Below are 14,091 nucleotides of genomic sequence, written 5' to 3' on the forward strand. Positions count from 1 at the left end.
AAATGCTATATGCTATGACAAATCAAATGCTATATGCTATGACAAATCAAATGCTATATGCTATGACAAATCAAATGCTATATGCTATGACAAATCAAATGCTATATGCTATGACAAATCAAATGCTATATGCTATGACAAATCAAATGCTATATGCTATGACAAATCAAATGCTATATGCTATGACAAATCAAATGCTATATGCTATGACAAATCAAATGCTATGTGCTATGACAAATCAAATGCTATATGCTATGACAAATCAAATGCTATATGCTATGACAAATCAAATGCTATATGCTATGACAAATCAAAAATCACAAATCAAATGCTATGTGCTATGACAAATCAAATGCTATGTGCTATGTGCTATGACAAATCAAATGCTATGTGCTATGTGCTATGACAAATCAAATGCTATATGCTATGACAAATCAAATGCTATATGCTATGACAAATCAAATGCTATGACAAATCTATGCTATGACAAATCAAATGCTATATGCTATGACAAATCAAATGCTATATGCTATGACAAATCAAATGCTATATGCTATGACAAATCAAATGCTATATGCTATGACAAATCAAATGCTATGTGCTATGACAAATCAAATGCTATGTCCTATATGCTATGACAAATCAAATGCTATATGCTATGACAAATCAAATGCTATATGCTATGACAAATCAAATGCTATATGCTATGACAAATCAAATGCTATATGTTATGACAAATCAAATGCTATATGCTATGACAAATCAAATGCTATATGCTATGACAAATCAAATGCTATATGCTATGACAAATCAAATGCTATGTGCTATGACAAATCAAATCAAATGCTATGACAAATCAAATGCTATGTGCTATGACAAATCAAATGCTATATGCTATGACAAATCAAATGCTATATGCTATGACAAATCAAATGCTATATGCTATGACAAATCAAATGCTATATGCTATGACAAATCAAATGCTATGTTCTATGTGCTATGACAAATCAAATGCTATATGCTATGACAAATCAAATGCTATATGCTATGACAAATCAAATGCTATGTGCTATGACAAATCAAATGCTATATGCTATGACAAATCAAATGCTATGTGCTATGACAAATCAAATGCTATGCTATGACTATGTGCTATGACAAATCAAATGCTATATGTGCTATGACAAATCAAATGCTATATGCTATGACAAATCAAATGCTATATGCTATGACAAATCAAATGCTATATGCTATGACAAATCAAATGCTATATGCTATGACAAATCAAATGCTATGTGCTATGACAAATCAAATGCTATATGCTATGACAAATCAAATGCTATATGCTATGACAAATCAAATGCTATGTGCTATGACAAATCAAATGCTATATGCTATGACAAATCAAATGCTATGTGCTATGACAAATCAAATGCTATATGCTATGACAAATCAAATGCTATATGCTATGACAAATCAAATGCTATGTGCTATGACAAATCAAATGCTATGTGCTATGTGCTATGACAAATCAAATGCTATGTGCTATGTGCTATGACAAATCAAATGCTATATGCTATGACAAATCAAATGCTATATGCTATGACAAATCAAATGCTATATTCTATGACAAATCAAATGCTATATGCTATGACAAATCAAATGCTATGTGCTATGACAAATCAAATGCTATATGCTATGACAAATCAAATGCTATATGCTATGACAAATCAAATGCTATGTGCTATGACAAATCAAATGCTATGTCCTATGTGCTTTGACAAATCAAATGCTATGTGCTATGTGCTATGACAAATCAAATGCTATATGCTATGACAAATCAAATGCTATATGCTATGACAAATCAAATGCTATATGTTATGACAAATCAAATGCTATATGCTATAACAAATCAAATGCTATATGCTATGACAAATCAAATGCTATGTGCTATGACAAATCAAATGCTATGTGCTATGTGCTATGACAAATCAAATGCTATGTGCTATGTGCTATGACAAATCAAATGCTATATGCTATGACAAATCAAATGCTATATGCTATGACAAATCAAATGCTATATGTTATGACAAATCAAATGCTATATGCTATGACAAATCAAATGCTATGTTCTATGTGCTATGACAAATCAAATGCTATATGTTATGACAAATCAAATGCTATATGCTATGACAAATCAAATGCTATATGCTATGACAAATCAAATGCTATGTGCTATGACAAATCAAATGCTATGTGCTATGTGCTATGACAAATCAAATGCTATGTGCTATGTGCTATGACAAATCAAATGCTATGTGCTATGTGCTATGACAAATCAAATGCTATATGCTATGACAAATCAAATGCTATATGCTATGACAAATCAAATGCTATATGTTATGACAAATCAAATGCTATATGCTATGACAAATCAAATGCTATGTTCTATGACAACAAATCAAATGCTATATGCTATGACAAATCAAATGCTATATGCTATGACAAATCAAATGCTATGTGCTATGACAAATCAAATGCTATGAATCAAAAGCTATGTGCTATGACAAATCCCCACAAATGTGCTATGACAAATCAAATGCTATAACAGACAAATCAAATGCTATATGCTATGACAAATCAAATGCTATATGCTATGACAAATCAAATGCTAAATGCTATGACAAATCAAATGCTATGTGCTATGACAAATCAAATGCTATATGCTATGACAAATCAAATGCTATATGCATGACAAATCAAATGCTATGTGCTATGACAAATCAAATGCTATGTCCTATGTGCTATGACAAATCAAATGCTATGTGCTATGTGAAATATGACAAATCAAATGCTATATGCTATGACAAATCAAATGCTATATGCTATGACAAATCAAATGCTATATGTTATGACAAATCAAATGCTATATGCTATGACAAATCAAATGCTATATGCTATGACAAATCAAATGCTATGTGCTATGACAAATCAAATGCTATGTGCTATGTGCTATGACAAATCAAATGCTATGTGCTATGTGCTATGGACAAATCAAATGCTATATGCTATGACAAATCAAATGCTATATGCTATGACAAATCAAATGCTATAGGGTAGGTTATGACAAATCAAATGCTATATGCTATGACAAATCAAATGCTATGTTCTATGTGCTATGACAAATCAAATGCTATATGTTATGACAAATCAAATGCTATATGCTATGACAAATCAAATGCTATATGCTATGACAAATCAAATGCTATGTGCTATGACAAATCAAATGCTATGTGCTATGTGCTATGACAAATCAAATGCTATGTGCTGGTCATGTTGCAGCATGACAAATCAAATGCTATATGCTATGACAAATCAAATGCTATATGCTATGACAAATCAAATGCTATATGTTATGACAAATCAAATGCTATATGCTATGACAAATCAAATGCTATGTTCTATGTGCTATGACAAATCAAATGCTATGTGCTGTTGACAAATCAAATGCTATGTGCTATGACAAATCAAATGCTATATAGGCTATGACAAATCAAATGCTATATGCTATGACAAATCAAATGCTAGGTTGTGCTGTTGACAAATCAAATGCTATATGCTATGACAAATCAAAGTTGCTATATGCTATGACAAATCAAATGCTATATGCTATGACAAATCAAATGCTATATGCTATGACAAATATGTCATGTTGCACATTTAATACTTTATGGAAACCACAGATTATATTTAACACTGATTTATGAATCATGTTGCCCCCACACACACAAGGTGTAGGGGGGCCTGTAGGTTCCATGGACCAACCACAGATTAGATGTTTGTAGGATTCATTGCAGCATAACATTGAGGAGTTTACCACATCAGTAGGTTCTGGTCTTGCAGCAGGGTGAATAAAAGCATTGAGCTACTGGTCATCCCAGCAGGGTGACCATGTTGCAGCAGGGTGTAGGTTCATATCTAACCAGAAGCCATGGATAACAGGCAACATCAGCACTGTAGGTTCAAGGCTGCAGCAGGGTGTAGGTTCATGGTCATGTTGCAGAGGGTGACAATCAAACAGGCAACGCAGGGTCAATACAGGACCAAGTTCAAATGTTGCAGCAGGGTAAACCAGCTCTGAAGCTCATGATTGCCTCCCTACTCTTCTACATTTGCACACAATGTACATAGATTTTTCTATTGTGTTATTGACTGTACAGCAGTGTTGTTTATGCATAACTCTGTTGTTGTTGTTTTTGTCACACTGGCTTTGCAGGGTTTATCTTGGTCAGGTTGCAGCAGTGTATAAATGACAACTAGTTCTCAACTGGCCTACCTGGTTAAATAAAGGTGAAATAAATCAAATAAATAAAAATCCTGTTAGAGCATGTTTTTGAGCTGAATCCACTGTGCTGTTTCAGGTGTTGCAGCAGGGTGTAGGTTCATGGTCATGTTGCAGCAGGGTGTAGGTTCATGGTCATGTTGCAGCAGGGTGTAGGTTCATGGTCATGTTGCAGCAGGGTGTAGGTTCATGGTCATGTTGCAGCAGGGTGTAGGTTCATGGTCATGTTGCAGCAGGGTGTAGGTTCATGGTCATGTTGCAGCAGGGTGTAGGTTCATGGTCATGTTGCAGCAGGGTGTAGGTTCATGGTCATGTTGCAGCAGGGTGTAGGTTCATGGTCATGTTGCAGCAGGGTGTAGGTTCATGGTCATGTTGCAGCAGGGTGTAGGTTCATGGTCATGTTGCAGCAGGGTGTAGGTTCATGGTCATGTTGCAGCAGGGTGTAGGTTCATGGTCATGTTGCAGCAGGGTGTAGGTTCATGGTCATGTTGCAGCAGGGTGTAGGTTCATGGTCATGTTGCAGCAGGGTGTAGGTTCATGGTCATGTTGCAGCAGGGTGTAGGTTCATGGTCATGTAGCAGCAGGGTGTGTAGGAGGGAAATTCCAAGATGTGGGAAGTGTGCGGAGGGCAATGGGACAGAGGATTGTGTTGTTTCAGTGGATGAAGTTGTGTGTGTCAATTGTCGGGGTGCTCATGTTGTGAAATAAAAAGTTAACCTTCACAAGGCCGCAGGATGCGTACTGACCCGCGTACTGACCCGCGTACTGACCCGCGTACTGACCCGCGTACTGACCCGCGTACTGACCCGCGTACTGACCCGCTAGCAAGTGTCTCCACTGACATTTTCAACCCAGTTTGTAAAACTAACGATTCAAGAAGGCCACTATAGTCCCTGCGCCCAAGAACGCCAAGATAATTTATCTAAATGACTATCGCCCTGTACCCATGAAATGCTTTGAAAGGCTGGTCATGGCTCACATCAACATGATCATCCCAGACCACTTGGACCCATTCCAATGTGCATACCAACCCCAACAGATTCGCATACCAACCCCAACAGATTCGCATACCAACCCCAACAGATTCGCATACCAACCCCAACAGATTCGCATACCAACCCCAACAGATTCGCATACCAACCCCAACAGATTCGCATACCAACCCCAACAGATTCGCATACCAACCCCAACAGATTTGCATACCAACCCCAACAGATTCGCATACCAACCCCAACAGATTCACATACCAACCCCAACAGATTCACATACCAACCCCAACAGATTCACATACCAACCCCAACAGATTCACATACCAACCCCAACAGATTCACATACCAACCCCAACAGATTCGCATACCAACCCCAACAGATTCGCATACCAACCCCAACAGATTCGCATACCAACCCCAACAGATTCACATACCAACCCCAACAGATTCACATACCAACCCCAACAGATTCACATACCAACCCCAACAGATTCACATACCAACCCCAACAGATTCACATACCAACCCCAACAGATTCACATACCAACCCCAACAGATTCACATACCAACCCCAACAGATTCACATACCAACCCCAACAGATTCACATACCAACCCCAACAGATTCACATACAAACCCCAACAGATTCACATACCAACCTCAACAGATTCACATACCAACCCCAACAGATTCACATACCAACCCCAACAGATTCACATACCAACCCCAACAGATTCACATACCAACCCCAACAGATTCACATACCAACCAAAACAGACGCAATCTCTATTGCACTCCCAAACGGCCTTTCCCACCTGGACAAAAGGAAGACCTACGTGAGAATGCTGGTCATTGACTACAGCTCAGCGTTCAACACCATAGTGCCCTCCAAACTCCTCACTAAACTAAGGACCCTGGGATTAAACACCTCCCTCTGCAATTGGATAGTGGACTTCCTGACGGGCCAACCCCAGGTGGTGAGGGCAGGAAATACCACATCTGCCACGCTGACCCTCAACACGGGGGCCCCTCAGGGATGCATGCTTATCCCCCTGCTCTACTCCCTGTTCACCCACAACTGTGTGGCCACACATGACTCAAACACCATCATTATGTTTGCTGACGACACAACGGTGGTAGGCCTGATCACCGACAGCGAGGAGACAACCGATAGGGAGGAGGTCAGAGACCTGGCAGTGTGGTGCCAGGACAACAACCTCTCCCACAACGTCAGCAAGACAAACGAGCTGATCCTGGACTAAAGGATCGACAGGGCTGTAGTGGAGCGGGTCGAGAGCTTGAAGTTCCTCGGTGTCCACATCACTAAGGAAATAACATGGTCCACACAAACAACAACAGTCGTGAAGAAGGCACAAAAATGCCTGCTTCCCATCAGGTGGATGGATCCGCCCTCAGATCCTCAAAAAGTTATACAGCTGCACCATTGAGAGCATGGTCCTTCTGTAGCTCAGTTGGTAGAGCATGGCGCTTGTAACGCAGTCCTTCTGTAGCTCAGTTGGTAGAGCATGGCGCTTGTAACGCCAGGGTAGTGGGTTCGATCCCCGGGACCACCCATACGTAGAATGTATGCACACATGACTGTAAGTCGCTTTGGATAAAAGCGTCTGCTAAAATGGCATATATATCTTGACCGGATGCATCACCGCCTGGTATGGCAACTGCTCGGCATCCGACAGAGGTGTAGTGCGTACAGCCCAACACATCACTGGGGCCAAGCTCCCTGCCATCCAGGACCTCTATACCAGACGTTGTCAGAGGAAGGTCCTAAAAATTGTATAAGACTCCAGCCACCCAAGTCATGGACTATTCTCTCTGCTACCGCATGGCAAGCGATACCGGTGTACCAAAGTCTGGAACCAACAGGAGTGAGTTTGTAGCAACAGTGCAACATTATTAAAAACAAGGGAGTAACGACTGACTACTATTTAGCAGTCAGTCTGTTAGCCATTCTGTTATCTATTTAGCAGTCAGTCTGTTAGCCATTCTGTTAGCTATTTAGCAGTCAGTCTGTTAGCCATTCTGTTATCTATTTAGCAGTCAGTCTGTTAGCCATTCTGTTAGCTATTTAGCAGTCAGTCTGTTAGCCATTATGTTATCTATTTAGCAGTCAGTCTGTTAGCCATTCTGTTATCTATTTAGCAGTCAGTCTGTTAGCCATTATGTTATCTATTTAGCAGTCAGTCTGTTAGCCATTCTGTTAGCTATTTAGCAGTCAGTCTGTTAGCCATTCTGTTATCTATTTAGCAGTCCGTCTGTTAGCCACTCTGTTAGCTATTCAGCACTTATGGCTTGGGGATAGAAGCTGTTAAGGAGCCTGTTAATGGCAGACTTGTTGCTCAGATAAGACTTTCCTAGCGGAAGCAGACAGACCAGCCTGTTCCCTGTAAATGGAACGACAGAACAGCCTGTTCCCTGTAAATGGGACGACAGACCAGCCTGTTCCCTGTAAATGGGACAGCCAGTGAAACACAGCCATTATGGATGCTGAAGATATGAGTCATGTCTATGTGTGTGTGTGTGTGGCTATGTCTATGTGTGTGTGTGTGTGGCTATGTCTATTTGTGTGTGTGTGTGGCTATGTCTATGTGTGTGTGTGGCTATGTCTATTTGTGTGTGTGGCTATGTCTATTTGTGTGTGTGTGTGGCTATGTCTATTTGTGTGTGTGTGTGGCTATGTCTATTTGTGTGTGTGTGTGGCTATGTCTATGTGTGTGTGTGGCTATGTATATTTGTGTGTGTGTGTGGCTATGTCTATTTGTGTGTGTGTGTGGCTATGTCTATTTGTGTGTGTGTGTGTCTATGTCTATGTGTGTGTGTGGCTATGTCTATTTGTGTGTGTGGCTATGTCTATTTATGTGTGTGTGTGGCTATGTCTATGTGTGTGTGTGGCTATGTCTATTTGTGTGTGTGTGTGGCTATGTCTATTTGTGTGTGTGTGTGGCTATGTCTATTTGTGTGTGTGTGTGGCTATGTCTATTTGTGTGTGTGTGTGGCTATGTCTATGTGTGTGTGTGTGGCTATGTCTATGTGTGTGTGTGTGTGGCTATGTGTGTGTGTGTGTGTGTGGCTATGTGTGTGGCTATGTCTATGTGTGTGTGGCTATGTCTATGTGTGTGTGTGTGTGGCTATGTGTGTGTGTGTGTGTATGGCTATGTGTGTGGCTATGTCTATGTGTGTGTGTGTGGCTGTGTGTGTGTGTGTGGCTGTGTGTGTGTGTGTATGGCTGTGTGTGTGTGTATGGCTATGTGTTTGTGTGTGTATGGCTATGTGTGTATGGCTATGTCTATGTGTGTGTGTGTCTATGTCTATGTGTGTGTGTGTCTATGTCTATGTGTGTGTGTGTGTGTGTATGGCTATGTGTGTATGGCTATGTCTATGTGTGTGTATGGCTATGTCTATGTGTGTGTATGGCTATGTCTATGTGTGTGTGTGTCTATGTCTATGTGTGTGTGTGTATGGCTGTGTGTGTGTGTATGGCTGTGTGTGTGTATGGCTATGTCTATGTGTGTGTGTGTATGGCTGTGTGTGTGTATGGCTATGTCTATGTGTGTGTGTGTATGGCTGTGTGTGTGTGTATGGCTGTGTGTGTGTATGGCTATGTCTATGTGTGTGTGTGTATGGCTGTGTGTGTGTATGGCTATGTCTATGTGTGTGTGTGTGTGTGGGGGGGTTCCCTCACAAAGCTGGAAAGATATTCATATTAAATATTAAGCAGAACGGACGGTGAGGAGAACAAAGAAAGAGCTGGCCTCTGTTATTAAGATCAGATAGAGACAGCACACACACACACACACACACACACACACACACACACACACACACACACACACACACACACACACACACACACACACACACACACACACACACACACACACACACACACGCACACACACACACACACTCGCACACACACACACACTCGCACACAAGTACTTACACACACGCACAAATGCACTCACACACACGCACACCCAAACACATATACTCACAAATACACATGGGGTTATGAGCGCACAGAAAATATAATATTTGCAGCAATCATTTACCCCCCCCCCTCCCCCAGAGTAAGCAAGCCCCAAAGTAGGTCCAGAAGCTTGTTGTGGGGGAATGGAAGCTTGTTGTGGGGGAATGGAAGCTTGTTGTGGGGGAATGGAAGCTTGTTGTGGGGGAATGGAAACTTGTTGTGGGGGAATGGAAACTTGTTGTGGGGGAATGGAAGCTTGTTGTGGGGGAATGGAAGCTTGTTGTTGGGGAATGGAAGCTTGTTGAGGGGGAATGGAAGCTTGTTGAGGGGGAATGGAAGCTTGTTGTGCGGGAATGGAAGCTTGTTGAGGGGGAATGGAAGCTTGTTGTGGGGGAATGGAAGCTTGTTGTGGGGGAATGGAAGCTTGTTGTGGGGGAATGGAAGCTTGTTGTGGGGAATGGAAGCTTGTTGAGGGGGAATGGAAGCTTGTTGAGGGGGAATGGGAAGCTTGTTGTGGGGGAATGGAAGCTTGTTGTGGGGGAATGGAAGCTTGTTGTGGGGGAATGGAAGCTTGTTGTGGGGAATGGAAGCTTGTTGTGGGGAATGGAAGCTTGTTGTGGGGGAATGGAAGCTTGTTGTGGGGGAATGGAAGCTTGTTGTGGGGGAATGGAAGCTTGTTGAGGGGAATGGAAGCTTGTTGTGGGGGAATGGAAGCTTGTTGAGGGGGAATGGAAGCTTGTTGTGGGGAATGGAAGCTTGTTGTGGGGGAATGGAAGCTTGTTGAGGGGGAATGGAAGCTTGTTGTGGGGGAATGGAAACTTGTTGTGGGGGAATGGAAGCTTGTTGTGGGGGAATGGAAGCTTGTTGTGGGGGAATGGAAACTTGTTGTGGGGGAATGGAAACTTGTTGTGGGGGAATGGAAGCTTGTTGTGGGGGAATGGAAGCTTGTTGTGGGGAATGGAAGCTTGTTGTGGGGGAATGGAAGCTTCTTGAGGGGGAATGGAAGCTTGTTGTGGGGGAATGGAAGCTTGTTGTGGGGGAATGGAAGCTTGTTGTGGGGGAATGGAAGCTTGTTGTGGGGAATGGAAGCTTGTTGTGGGGGAATGGAAGCTTGTTGAGGGGGAATGGAAGCTTGTTGTGGGGGAATGGAAGCTTGTTGAGGGGGAATGGAAGCTTGTTGAGGGGGAATGGAAGCTTGTTGAGGGGGAATGGAAGCTTGTTGTGGGGGAATGGAAGCTTGTTGTGGGGGAATGGAAGCTTGTTGAGGGGGAATGGAAGCTTGTTGTGGGGGAATGGAAGCTAGTTGTGGGGGAATGGAAGCTTGTTGTGGGGGAATGGAAGCTTGTTGAGGGGGAATGGAAGCTTGTTGTGGGGGAATGGAAGCTTGTTGTGGGGGAATGGAAGCTTGTTGAGGGGAATGGAAGCTTGTTGAGGGGGAATGGAAGCTTGTTGTGGGGGAATGGAAGCTTGTTGAGGGGGAATGGAAGCTTGTTGTGGGGGAATGGAAGCTTGTTGTGGGGGAATGGAAGCTTGTTGAGGGGAATGGAAGCTTGTTGTGGGGGAATGGAAGCTTGTTGTGGGGGAATGGAAGCTTGTTGTGGGGGAATGGAAGCTTGTTGTGGGGGAATGGAAGCTTGTTGTGGGGGAATGGAAGCTTGTTGTGGGGGAATGGAAGCTTGTTGAGGGGGAATGGAAGCTTGTTGTGGGGGAATGGAAGCTTGTTCAGGGGGAATGGAAGCTTGTTGTGGGGGAATGGAAGCTTGTTGTGGGGGAATGGAAGCTTGTTGAGGGGGAATGGAAGCTTGTTGTGGGGGAATGGAAACTTGTTGTGGGGGAATGGAAGCTTGATGTGGGGGAATGGAAGCTTGTTGTGGGGAATGGAAGCTTGTTGTGGGGGAATGGAAACTTGTTGTGGGGGAATGGCAACTTGTTGTGGGGGAATGGAAGCTTGTTGTTGGGGAATGGAAGCTTGTTGAGGGGAAATGGAAGCTTGTTGTGGGGGAATGGAAGCTTGTTGTTGGGGAATGGAAGCTTGTTGAGGGGGAATGGAAGCTTGTTGAGGGGGAATGGAAGCTTGTTGTGGGGGAATGGAAGCTTGTTGAGGGGGAATGGAAGCTTGTTGTGGGGGAATGGAAGCTTGTTGTGGGGGAATGGAAGCTTGTTGTGGGGAATGGAAGCTTGTTGTGGGGGAATGGAAGCTTGTTGAGGGGGAATGGAAGCTTGTTGTGGGGGAATGGAAGCTTGTTGTGGGGGAATGGAAGCTTGTTGTGGGGGAATGGAAGCTTCTTGAGGGGGAATGGAAGCTTGTTGTGGGGGAATGGAAGCTTGTTGTGGGGGAATGGAAGCTTGTTGTGGGGGAATGGAAGCTTGTTGTGGGGGAATGGAAGCTTGTTGTGGGGGAATGGAAGCTTGTTGTGGGGGAATGGAAGCTTGTTGAGGGGGAATGGAAGCTTGTTGTGGGGGAATGGAAGCTTGTTGAGGGGGAATGGAAGCTTGTTGAGGGGGAATGGAAGCTTGTTGAGGGGGAATGGAAGCTTGTTGTGGGGGAATGGAAGCTTGTTGTGGGGGAATGGAAGCTTGTTGTGGGGGAATGGAAACTTGTTGTGGGGGAATGGAAACTTGTTGTGGGGGAATGGAAGCTTGTTGTGGGGGAATGGAAGCTTGTTGTTGGGGAATGGAAGCTTGTTGAGGGGAAATGGAAGCTTGTTGTTGGGGAATGGAAGCTTGTTGTTGGGGAATGGAAGCTTGTTGTGGGGGAATGGAAGCTTGTTGTGGGGAATGGAAGCTTGTTGTTGGGGAATGGAAGCTTGTTGTGGGGAATGGAAGCTTGTTGTGGGGGAATGGAAGCTTGTTGTGGGGGGAATGGAAGCTTGTTGAGGGGGAATGGAAGCTTGTTGTGGGGGAATGGAAGCTTGTTGTGGGGGAATGGAAGCTTGTTGTGGGGGAATGGAAGCTTGTTGTGGGGGAATGGAAGCTTGTGGCAAAAAATAAATAAAAATAAACAAATAGAAAATATTCTATCTATCTATTGGAAACAGGGTTGATCCGCTACAAAACCACCAGAACACGACCCAAAACAGTAGAACCAGCTCACCTGCTCTTACACTAGGATTTGACTATTAGATATTCAATGTCTATTTTTGAAAGAAAATATTAACTATGTTTAAAAGAAGAGTTCAGTTCACGTGACATGGTTGACCTTTAGAATGAGGTACAGAGGTAGATGAATCACTAATCACAGGAAGTACATAATGATCGCAGGAAATGACTTCGTCAAGGCAACACAGCAACTAGAGTTTACAATGATGGTGAAACTCAGGAGACATTTTTTGGGGTTAAGTGAGATGAAATCTTCCTAGAAGTTACACAGGGTTGACAGAGGGACAAGTCAAAAAATGCTGAATTTTGGCACATTACTGAGTCTTTATTTATTTATTATTATTTATTAAAAATGAATTTATTGTATTATTGTCACAACTTCCTCTTCCTGTTCGGGCGGGTGCTCGGCGGTCGTCGTCACCGGTCTACTAGCTGCCACCGATTCCTTTTCTGTTGGTTTTGTCTAGATTGCTTTCACCGGTTTCTAGTTTGTCGTTAATTCAGGGCTATTTAAGCCTTCAGGGCCCGCCTGCTTTTGTGCGGGCTTGTTTATTGTTCTGTCAATGGAGGTTCGTGTTTTGTTGCTATAAGGTTTGTTTTCGTTCCTGTTTCTGTGGTCCTTTGTGCCTGGGGTTTTCTGGCCCATATTTTGGAATAAACATTCTCATTTGGAACTTTGCTCTTTGACTCCACCCCCACCACTCCTAGCTTTCTGTGATAAGGGGAAGGCATTGCTCTCTGCGCTTGACTCCACCCCCACCACTCCTAGCTGTCTGTGACAGGGGGAGGCATTGCTCTCTGCGCTTGACTCCACCCCCACCACTCCTAGCTGTCTGTGACAGGGGGAGGCATTGCTCTCTACGCTTGACTCCACCCCCACCACTCCTAGCTGTCTGTGACAGGGGGAGGCATTGCTCTCTGCGCTTGACTCCACCCCCACCACTCCTAGCTGTCTGTGACAGGGGGAGGCATTGCTCTCTACGCTTGACTCCACCCCCACCACTCCTAGCTGTCTGTGACAGGGGGAGGCATTGCTCTCTACGCTTGACTCCACCCCCACCACTCCTAGCTGTCTGTGACAGGGGGAGGCATTGCTCTCTGCGCTTGACTCCACCCCCACCACTCCTAGCTATCCTGACAATTATCCATGTAGTCTATGTTAAAGGGCGCTTCATCTAATATAACACGCTTTTCAAATTTTGAAGGGACTCAAAAGGCCCTCTTTTTGTGGAACGCCCCAATTTACTGATAAACAACCTCTTTAAACACTTCCTGGCCGTATTGTAGTTCATAGCTGACCACTACAACACAGCCATTCTCCCCTTTTCACATTCAGACATGAGAGTATTAGAAGCAGTGTGCCTAAAGTGGACGTGGTCACAAGACCTTTTACATGATTTCCTATTGGCCAAGGCTCAGACAGGAGTGTGTCTTTTAAAGATACATTATGCTGGTTGAGAGGACTCAGACACCATGTGGCTGGTTGAGAGGACTCAGACACCATGTGACTGGTTGAGAGGACTCAGACACCATGTGACTGGTTGAGAGGACTCAGACACCATGTGGCTGGTTGAGAAGACTCAGACACCATGTGGCTGGTTGAGAAGACTCAGACACCATGTGGCTGGTTGAGAGGACTCAGACACCATGTGGCTGGTTGAGAGGACTCAGACA

General features: G+C 43.6%; 1 protein-coding gene across 1 annotated transcript in view; it reads right to left on the bottom strand.

Annotated features, from left to right (window-relative positions):
* The window catches only part of LOC124036674 (PDZ domain-containing protein 2-like), a 217,644-nt gene that overhangs the window by 102,084 nt on the left and 101,469 nt on the right, over window positions 1-14,091 (bottom strand).

Source organism: Oncorhynchus gorbuscha, linkage group LG05 (assembly GCF_021184085.1).
Source record: "Oncorhynchus gorbuscha isolate QuinsamMale2020 ecotype Even-year linkage group LG05, OgorEven_v1.0, whole genome shotgun sequence".
In the NCBI taxonomy this organism is placed as follows: Eukaryota; Metazoa; Chordata; class Actinopteri; order Salmoniformes; family Salmonidae; genus Oncorhynchus; species Oncorhynchus gorbuscha.